Raw genomic sequence first — 11,811 nt, 5'->3', positions numbered from 1 at the left:
TGGAGTCCGGGTGAAAAAAATAAAATTTTTATATTGAAAATATTTTTTTTTTTTTAAAATTTTTTTTGAGGGGGTAGGGATGATCGGGGCTTGGGGGAGGGTGGCGTGAAAATATAAAATTTTGAAATTGAAAATATTTTTTAGACATTGTGTTTCTAAAAAAAGTGATTTGAAGTTACATGAGAGTTTTGGAAAATGTTTTCCTTAACTTTCGAAGGGAAGTCATTTTTCTTAATTTTAAGGAAAATGAGTTGATTTGGAAAACATTTCCAAAACTTTTGTATCAACCAAACATGAGAAAATTGGAAAACATTTTCCAAACACACCCTTAATTTATTTCTTAATCATAAAGTTAGGATGGTGATGGATAAATTTTTCAGACTTCAAAAAACATTTTTTTTATTGTTTGTTATTTTTCTAGCAAGTGACCGGAGTTATCCGAAATCCGATGAGTCCATCACCTAAAACCCCTTCCGTTTTTTTCCTGTTTTTCCGGTGAAATTTTCATTTCTTTTTCTTATTCCTTCATTGTTCTCCCTCTCCTCCAACAGACCTCAATTCTTGTTGGGTTTTAATGAAGAAATTAAAAAATTAACAGAGAAAAACTTTGAGAGAAAAAAATACCATATATTATCAAAGGGAATTATTTTATTAATAATCCAAAGACTTATATTTATAGATATTATTTCTAAATAAAAAAAAAATACTACTAATTGACTAAATGAGAAGCTCTTACCTCTAATTTCAACTTATAAAATCTTTTGCTTAGTGGAATCAAGATAATATTTGTCTTCAAATAATAATTTAAATCCTTTTTCTATTAACTGGTCAACACTAAACAAACTTTTATCAATATCATGCACATAAAGAACATCTGAAATTATTTTTGTACCTAAATTTATTTTAATTGAAACAGACCCTTTTCCTTTTGCAGGAATACAATCATCATTCCCAATTCTGACTTTCTTATTTTCCATTGGAATGAACTCTTTAAAAAAATTTCTTTCATATGTCATGTGGTTTTTACAATCACTATCAATCATCCAAAAATCAGATTTTTTTATTGAAAAACAAGAAGCCACAAACAAGTGGTCTTCTTCTTCTTCTTCAATAGTGGCTTGGGCAACTGCTTCATCCTTTTGAAATTTGTCTTTGTACATTACAACTTCATGACCATGTTGTTTGCAGTTCTTGCACTGTGCATCTGGTCTTTTCAAATATTTATATGGAGGATGTCCACTTTTTTCACAGTGCTGATAAGGTAGGTAATTTTTAAAAATTACCCTTATTTTGAGTTTTGTGGCTGGCTGGCTACTAATGCTCCTTCAACCATGGTATCTTACCTCACAAGTCTCCTTTGTTCCTGAGCGTGCAAAGAATTTAACAATTTTGCCAAGGTAATTTTAGACAGATCTTATATATCTTTCGAGCACTGTAACAAAAACTTTTTCAACAATTCTTATATCTTTAAATTTTGTACCTAGTAATTTTACCATTTGACAATACCAAACAATGTCAGAGTATTCCTTGAATATTTCTGACTCTTTCATTTTCTGCAATTCGAATTCCCTCATTAAACTTAATACCTTCATTCCTCGTATTCTTTCATCTCCAACATATTCTTTCTTCAGACAATTTCAAATATCTTTGGTTATGTGAGAGTCATGACTTTCGTAAAAATAATTATCGAAACAGCAACAAACACAGTTGCTTTTGACTTAATGATTTTATTTTTCTTGTGACTCTTGATAGGGACCACGGTGGGATTATTTAGCAGCGGAATGATTTCTTAATCTTCTTCTACGGCTTCCCAAAGACCAAAAGCCTCCAAGTAAGTTTCCATTCTCACAGTTCATAGTTGATATAAAATATAGGAGGGTCATTCGTGAAATACTATTTTCAGAATCCATTTTTTTACTCAAGTCCCTCAAAAAGAAGGCTTTTAGATACCAATTGTTGGTTTTTAATAAAGAAATTAAGAAAAATAACAGAGAAAGACTTTGAGAGAAGAAATACTGCAATATTATTAAGATAATCCAAAGAGTTATATTTATATATATATTTTCTAACTAAATAGAAAAATATGTTACTTATCAGTAAAATTCAAACAATAAATAAACGAACTAACTCCTAGACTCAAATCACATTGGACTTTAATAAAATAATTTAATAATTCTAAAAATCCAACTATTCTTCTTCCAAAACAACAACCAGAAACCAACCATTAAACCACCCTTGGTCTTCCGTTTTCTCCCTGTCCAGATACACCCCAAAACCCCAAACCCCATTTTCATTCTTCTTTAACCAGACAACTTTAGCCACCCACCCAGCAGCAGCTGAAACAGCACCAAACAACAACTCCAAACTCAGCGAAAAAAGCCACGAACTCCATAAAAGACCACCAGAAACATCAAAACCCCGTCCAAACCCCCCATTTTTTCGAGCTCCACCAGCTCACTACCGGCAAACGGAACCAGACCCACAACCACTCGAACAAGCTGAAACACCACCAGAATCGGAACACCAAACAACAATGCAGCAAGCTCCGATCTCTAACACGCCAACAATGGTGCCGACGCCGACGGACCACCATTTCTTCCTCAACGTTAGTAACTCCGGTAAATGATAGCTCATTATATTATTTTTATCCTTCATCGTTTTTGTTTTGTTTATTCTGTGCATTTCAGATCTGGCCGGAGGGTTTCAAACTCCGGCCATTGTTATTTCTTCTTCATGTTATCAAGTCACTGATATTTTGAAATTCATCCAAAGTCAAACTCCAGTAGCAGGTATTTGTTCCATTTTAGCATGGTTAGTGAATGTGGTTCGTTTCAATTCTTTTTATTTCCATATTTATTTATGTGGCTTATTCATTTATTTATTGTTGCCCTATATTTACTCATGTTTGGTTGCTGTTAGTTTTGTTACAGTGGATATAATGCATTTTTATATGAATTTTAGTGAGATTTATTGTTATCATTGGTCACTATTTTCACAGTAAATATTATATTATGTTATCTTTTCTAATGTTAGTTTTATGTGATTTTGTATATGGAAAAAAACAAGTTTAGTTGGCCAATAAAAAAATTTCTCCGTTGCTTTTCGAGGTCGATTCATTATAAAAGGCGTAATATTAGTTTAAGTTTATATATATTTTGTGTTGTAATTGACTGATAAAGAAATTACCATCGATTTACAAGGCCTCCCATGTATATAAAACGAATTTTTATTTTAAGTTATTATTTATTTCATTTATTCTTATTCATATTTATTTAGTATTAACATTTTTACGAAGTGTGTTTACAGGTACACGAAGCTTCTTCCCATTGAAGCTATTCGAATAAAGTTCGAATCATATTGTTTATATACTATTGTATATATTATCGATGTTAGGCAACATTTAGGTCGTGTCTTACATTATTATAATTTTATTTTAGTACTCGTGTATGTTGCATGTTATTATATTTGTATATTATTTTTATCTTCTCCTCAATTAGATAAAATAAATTCAGTTGAGATCCATAGTTGTGGATTTCAAAGGATGCCTAACACCTTCTCTTCGGAATAACCTGAACTCTTATCTAGAATTTAATGGTTTCGTAGATCACATTAATTGATTTCCTATTTTCCCCTAAAATTAGGTGGCGACTCCCTTTAAAATTTGTTTATTCTTTAAATTCTTTAAAAATGAGTTAATTGATTATTTTTTGAATCACCGCAACGTTTCGCCCTTTGAATAAAGTAGAGATGTAAACTATGTAAATTAGTATTTGTTACAATTATTAGAGGAGTAACTAATCTATGCAGCCACCTTCTAGGAAGGGTTATGCTTCAAATAGTTCTAAGATGTAATCTAATATTTGTATTCTCCAAGAAAATTTGATTCTATTTCTCGTGTCAAATCGACGGTAACATCCTTCTGTGTTGAAAATATTGCACAAGACTCTTGTGCCTCTAATTCATCATCACTCGTTCAAATTACTAAATTAATCCAAGCTTCTTGTTTGGAAGATAATTTCGGCAAACTATAATTCCTCCTCTCGGCGTTGATCTAGTCTCTAAATAAAACTAATGTTTCAACTTTTTTTCGCCAATGAATGTCTATGATGTCCAAGTTGAAACCTTGTCGCATTAAAAGCAGCCTCCGATGCAACTGATGAAGCTTGAATAGCTAGAATATCGTGAACCATTTTGCTAAGAATTGGAAATGTAATGCTCTGTCTTCTCCACCATGCTAATATTTCTACATTGCCATCATCGTCGTCAACTATTTTCAAAGACTGATTAAGATATTCTTAAAAATTACCACGATTAGAAGAATTAAGACAAAAAAATTCTCGCATAAAATTATTGATGTGATCTTTACTAGTAGCATGAGAAGTTTGCCCAATTTCTCCTTCAACAATTTCTATATTTTTCATACAAAATTTTTGCTTCTACTTTTATACTAGATTTACACAATTCATAAGTTGAAATTTCTTCAGGTGAAATTTCTAAAGTATCATAAAATGTCCCAACAAGTCCTGCACACCTCATTATTTATATTCACAGTTCAATAAAGCAGTAGTTAAATAAATTTGAGTAATAGAAAAGAATATTTGTAAAAATTTTCAATCATATCTTTAATTGCAACTATAAATTTTTTATTTCTTTTTGTATTTAGAAAATTGAATTGAAATAGCACAAATATTTGTTAATACTGATGATATAGTAGGATTATAAATTCCAGAAAACATGGTTGTAGTAGCATGATAAAAAAAAGTCTTCAAAATTTCAATAGTTCTTTAGTTTCTTCTCAATCTTCTTCACAAATTCTGTCTAATGGGTCATCATTATGAGCATTATGAGCATCATTTGTCTGGGTCCTTCATATTCGTAAGCAAATTAGACAGTACACAACACTCGTTAAATTTCCTAATTCTAGCAGGTCTATGAGCATAAAAAATTTATAAAATAACATATTCAATTTTCATACAGCCACAATCAAATAATGAAATGTCATCTTGTACAACTAAGTTTAATACATGTGCAACACATCTAACATGAAAAACATTACTATCAATTAGACATAATCTAACTTTTAACATACTAGCAACATTTCTATTATTAGATGCATCATCTAATGTGACACTCATTACTTTATCTATAAGCATGTAAAAATCTAAAACACTCAAAATATTTGAAGCTACATATGTACCAATTTTTTTCTCTACACATTCTTTATAACTTAAGATTTTTTTTTGCAAATTCCAGTTATGATCAATTCAATGTGTTGTAATAGTTAATAATTATGTCCATTAACACTACGTCCCATGTCTGAAGTTATAGACACTCTACAATCTAATATGCTAAATAAACAACAAAGATATTGACAATGTAGGATTTATAGAAAGAAATCAATGAATTGTGTACCTTATAGTTTTACAGTGGAAGTCGATTGCTTCAAAGTCCTGCTTTGAATCACTAGGAATCAAAGATATATTCACAAACTAAATATATCTTCGAAAAGGAAAAGTTTTTTCATCTTCTGATTTGTGTTTTCTGTTGTTTGTATTTTTACGTTGCCTGTCTCACACAATCAACCGCAAAGGAATAAATCCTTTTTAATAAGAGGGTTGAGAAGTTTTCAGTTTAATAATTGTTCCCTCTTATTTTTCAAATAACAGATAAGTAATTCTTATCTCTTATCAGACAATTAATCTCCTGAGTCGGGTCGGGTCAGTCCACATAGGTGAACCACCACCTAAATTTACAAACAATGTTTACCTTGATATAAAAAAACATCAGATTTTACAGTATCTCTTAAAACACCGTTAAAATAATAATTATAAGTTTGTTGAATATATTCAATCAAATCGGGATGAATGAGCCTTCTTTAATGGCAATTGCATAAATGAGCCAAACTTTTAATTGATGGCATAAAGAGTCTTTTCTGAAAGTTCGACAACATATTTGAGCCTTTTCGCTAAAAATCTTATAATTCAATCAATAAAAAATGTATTTATAAATTCTATAACAAATCTGTTGGTGTGACATTTTAATACTAATAAAAGTATATTATATGTCACATTATATATCATGTTAGGTCTATTGATGGACATTACATTTGCCTTTTTACTCTCATCAATTGTGGAAGAAAGTGGCCATTAGTTTTTGTAACTTATGTAACCATCAACTCTTCATTTCATCCATTATTCAATATTTATGTCTTGTAACTTATGTAACATTTGAGTCATTCATTTAACAAATTTACTACCCACTATCTTTTTATTCACTGCAAGGAAGATTTCATCAACTATAAATAGTGTGGTGTTCCTTTGTGTTGGTAGAGAAAAAAACAACAACAAGAGAAGTACAAGAAAATATATAGAGTAAAGATGAGTAGTATTTTATTACGTTTCTATTGAAATTAATGTAGTAGTGAAAGAGAGAGTTGAGACAAAGAATAATATTCTAAGTCTTCAATTATATTCACTATATACCAAAGAGAGTATTATATGTTGAAGGAAGGTGTTCTTTTTGTGGAGCTTTGGACTCTTCAACTAATCTGTAGTTGCTTGAGTTGTACATGTTGTTGGGCTGTTGTATTCTGGAGGAGACTAGTCAAGAGTATTACTGCTGGATCGGTGTAGATTATGCCGCAGTGGACTTGAATCTCTTTAAAGAGAGCGAGATATCTGTGCATCACGTAAGAATTATTATTATTATTATTATTATTAATTATTTCTTACTTATGACTCAAGTTTACTTGTAACCTAAGTAATACCATAAATAGTAGTTAAGAAATAGATCTCGTCCGTACATTGATTACTTGATGGACGTACCAGATTAAATAATAACCTCTATAAATTGGTCATCCCTCCACCCATTAGGGTTAACCACATATTCTCTACAATAATAATTTCATCACTGACGGTTGTGGTAACATAATGTAAAGGCAAGGAGGTAGAAACCAATTTACGACTAACGCTTTCTGTTTGCTCTGTGATGGTGTCTTCCTCATCAGGTATGCACCCCTAACGATTTCTATGTAAGATTATCGTGTTCAAGATCCTGATATTATGTTATCAAAAGTATTTAATCTTACATTTGGCATCAGAGCCTGGATTATTTGAATATATAATCTTCATAAATTATATAACCGCATCAGCCTTGGTAGGGTAATAAAGAGTAAAAACTGCCCACCATTCCTAAATATATAAATAATTATGTTTTGCTTTAGATTGCGCAAATTCTGAAAGTTTTATTCCGCCGATAATGTAATAATTATGTTTTCTTTTAGATTGTGTAATAAGTTAAAGTGGTCTTTATATTAAGTAAGGAATAACATATGTGTACTTAGTGCGATATAGTTTGTTAGTCACCAAAGTGGCCAAAGTAGAAATTAATGTTTACACATATAATATTTATGTTCACCTGGCATATGTGGATTAGTACAATTCATTATTTATTGGCAAGTTCAATATTTTAAGAGAGACTGAGTCTGATTTTTTAACATGATGCATTCATTATGCTTTTATAGTTTGTTAGCCATCAAAGTGGCCAAACTAAAATGTTTAAAATTATTCACATGCACAAAAAATTTATGATATTTGTGCTTTGTATTTATATAGTTTGTTTGTCACCAAAGTGGTCAAACTAGAGAAATTAACGTATACACATATAATATTTATGATCACTTGATGCATGTATTATGTTTCTATAGTTTGTTAGTCACCAAAGTGGCCAAACTAAAACGTTTAAAATTATTCACATGCACAAAAATTATGATGTTATGTGTTTTTTGTATTTATGTAGTTTGTACTCACCAAAGCGGCCAAACTAGAGAAAATTAACGTTTACATATATCATATTTATGATAACTTATGCCTGTATTATGTTTCTATAGTTTGTTAGTCACCAAAGTGGCCAAACTAAAATGTTTAAAACTATTCACATCCACAAAATTTTATGAGATTATGTATGCATTTGTATTCATATAGCTTGTTAGTCACCAAAGAGGCCAAACTAGTATGATTGAGAAAAATATGCACTCATAAAATCGTCATTTATCTATGAATGTTAACTAAATGCCTATATTGAAAAATAAATAGATAAATTGATTTTCACTATTGCTAGAACTTAAAAGTTTTTACCCAAAGGTGAATCTATCATTCTACGAATAGTGAAAAACTATGAGGTAAATTAATATTTTCAATTAAACATATATTGTATATCCAAAGATGTCGTATATATTTTGTTAAAATTATTAGTTTTCTATTGAAGATTTTTTTAAAAATGAAATTTAAATTATGATAATGTGTCGTAGTATCTACCCAAAGGAGAATACGATGTACTTTTATCGTTCTACTGAATTCACTTTATTCTTTATATGTGAACATGTATCTATTTGAAGTTATTCCTCTTCATTCGCATGCTTCGTCTGTTACTGTGTTCGATGGATTGAACTTCTCTGAATGACATGAACAAGTCAAGTTTCACTTAGGTATGATGGATCTTGACTTGGCTTTGTTGAATGAAAAACCTACTGTCATTACTGATAGAGCAGTAAGGATGAGAAATCTTTTCATCAATCATGGAAACGCTCAAACAGATTGAGCCTTATATTCATGCGAACAACTGTTGCTAACAACATTATGAGTTCTATTTCACAAATAGAAAGTGTCAGCAAATATCTGATGTTTGTGGAAGAACGTTTTCGTTCTACTAATAAGTGTCTCGATGGTACACTAATGACTGAACTGACGACCATGAAGTTTGATGGATAGTGTGGTATGAAAAATCATATCATTGAGATGACTAACATTGCAGCAAGACCTCGAACATTTGGGATGAAAGTGGATTATACCCATTGCATCATGAGTATGGACAATTTCAGATTAACTATAACACTATTAAGGATATGTGGAATGCTAGTGAATTGTCCAATATGCTTACTACTGAAGAGTCAAGACTTAAGAAACATGAGGTCATTCCATTAACCTCATGGGTCAAGAAGCTGGTAAAGGACTTAAAGTGAAGGCTAACAAGTTTAAGAAAAAGAAAACACCTGCTAAAGTTCCAAATAATGCTCATAAGGAACTCGAGGATGATATGTGTCGTTTCTGTAAAAAAGAAGGACACTATCCGAAAGATTGTTTGAAACGTAAAACTTAATTTGAAAAGAAATGTACATTTAGTATCTTTATATGTTTCGAATCAAATTTAGTAGAAGTTCCTAATAATACTTGGTGACTTGATTCTGGTGCAACTACTCATGTATTCACTATGTTGTATGGATTCACTACGATCCAAACTACTAATTCAAATAAAAATAAATAAATAAAAAATAAATAAATTTTGTTCATGGGGAATCGCATAAAGACTAAACTTGAAGGCATAGAGACTTATAGTTTGATCTTGGAGACTTGACATCACCTTGATCTATTACAGACTCTTTATGTTTCTTCAATTTCTAGAAATTTGATTTCTCTTTCAAGACTTAATGTTTCTGGATATGATTTAAGTTTGGACAATGATTGTTTCAATTTATATTAGAATACTAATTTTATGGTTCTGGTATTCTTATTGATGGTTTATAGATTGAAACTTGATAATAATTCGACGTAATTCACTAAATGAAAGTTCTGCTTATTTGTGGCATTAACATTTGGGTCATGTATCCAAAGAAAGATTAAAAATGTTAGTAAAGAATGAGATTCTTTCGAATATAAATTTTATTGATCTTGATATATGTTTGAATTGCATTAAAGGAAAACAAATCAAGCATATCAAGAAAGGTGTCACAATGAACACTTAGCTTCTTTAAATTATACACACTGTTATTTGCGGACCCTCTGATGTTCCATCTTTAGGTGGAGATAAACATTTTATCACCTATATCGATGATTTTTCACATTATGAATTTATCTATTTGTTGAAATAAATCTCAAGCAACGGGCGCTCTCTAAGTTTACGTTAAAGAGGTTAAAAGACAATTAGATAAGAAAGTGAAATTATTAGGTCAGATAGAGGTGATGAATATTATAGAAATTGTAACGAATCAGAACAATGTCTAAGTCCATTTACAAAATTCCTTTAGAATGGTGAAGTTGGTGGGAGTGTTGAACGACAAAGTGTGAAAATTAATGAGGTAAGGGTAAATATCTCATTGCCCATGAATGTACCTTCTTCTGCATCAATTACAAATGTTGTTTCTCTTTTTATTGAAGAACTCTTTAACAATGTTGAACAATATTTGGGTGAAACACTTCAAGAAGGAACTAACTCACAAGTACCTAAAGCAAATGACCACAAACAATATCATAAAGAAAATTGGTCATTATGTGATTTATTTGCAAGAGTCAGAATTTGACATTGGAATTAATCAAGATTTGATTTTATTTTCACAAGCCACACAAGACAATGAGTCTGATAAACGGACTGATGTCATGAATGAAGAGTTAAAATCCATGTAAAACAAAAAAGTTTGGGGTCTCGTTCAACTATCAGAAAGTTCTAAAATAATCGAGTGTAGATGGGTCTTCAAGACCAAACACGATTCAAATAGTAATTTTAGATGGTATAAAACCAGACTTGTTGCCAAAGGATATACTAAAAAAGGAGACATTGATTATAAAAAGACATTTTCACGGTCTCAAAGAAAGACTCATTAAGAATTATTTTATTTTTAGTAGCTCATTATGATTTAGAGTTAAACCAAATGAATGTGAAAACTGTCTTTCGTAATGTAGACCTCGAATGAGGATATGTATATGGACTAACCAAAGGGTTTCGAAAATAAAGGAAAAGATCAAATAGTGTGTAAACTAAAAAAGTCAACATATGAACTCAAACAAGCCTCACAAAAATGGTACATAAAGTTTAATTATACCATAACATCTTTTGAATTTAAGAAAATTATTGTTGATCCGTGTATATACCAAAATATTAGTGGGAGTAAGTTTACATTTTTAGTCCTGTATTATGATAACATTTTACTTGTTGCTAATGATATAGGCATAATTGCGTGAGACAAATGATTTTCTCTCTATTAACTTTGAAATGAAATATATAGGTGAGACATCCTATGTGATAAGGATAGAAATATTCTATGATATTAGGGATAGAAATATTCCATAATAGATCACAAGAATTATTGGGACTGCCTTAAAGTGGCTGTAACGATTCGAAAAAAAAAAGAAAAGAATAAAATAGGTACTTAAGGTGATTTAATTATTAATTAAAATCTGAAATTTTAAGGTCATAATGGTCCTTTCGCGTTTAATTAAAATAAACCAGATTTGTATTAATTTAATTTAAATTCTATTTGACTAAGTCTTGAATTAGTCTCCTAATCCTAATAGTTCTCTCTCTCTCACGCTTCTTAACTCTCTCTCTCTCACGTTCTCCATCTTTCTCACGTTATTCTGCCAAGCACGGCAAAAAAAAAATCCAGAGAATATATCAAGAGTTCTTCACGCTTGAAGAACTTACATGAGATTTTAAGAAAAACAAAGCAACCAAAAAAATTAAGGCGAAGAGAAGTTGTTCGTTGAGTGGTGTGGACGTTGAGGTAACTTGTATTGATTTTTGGAGAGAGTTTTGGGTAGCAAATTCTTCGTTTGAACATCAATAAAGGTATGAGTTTTCTTCTCTCTTGGCTCCTTTCCCAAGAGGCCCCTTACGATTCGAACTATTCACCTCGAAACTAAGGTTGTTCCCCGTTGCATGCCCCTGTCACTAGCTCCCTATGATCTTAGGTTGGGTATTCTTGTTGGTAGAATTTAGGGATACTTGTTGCGGTGATGATCTCGTTTCGAGTATGTGTTC

Source organism: Solanum pennellii, chromosome 2 (assembly GCF_001406875.1).
Source record: "Solanum pennellii chromosome 2, SPENNV200".
In the NCBI taxonomy this organism is placed as follows: domain Eukaryota; kingdom Viridiplantae; phylum Streptophyta; class Magnoliopsida; order Solanales; family Solanaceae; genus Solanum; species Solanum pennellii.
The sequence above is the reverse complement of the archived record's forward strand: the minus strand, read 5'-3'. Positions refer to the sequence as shown.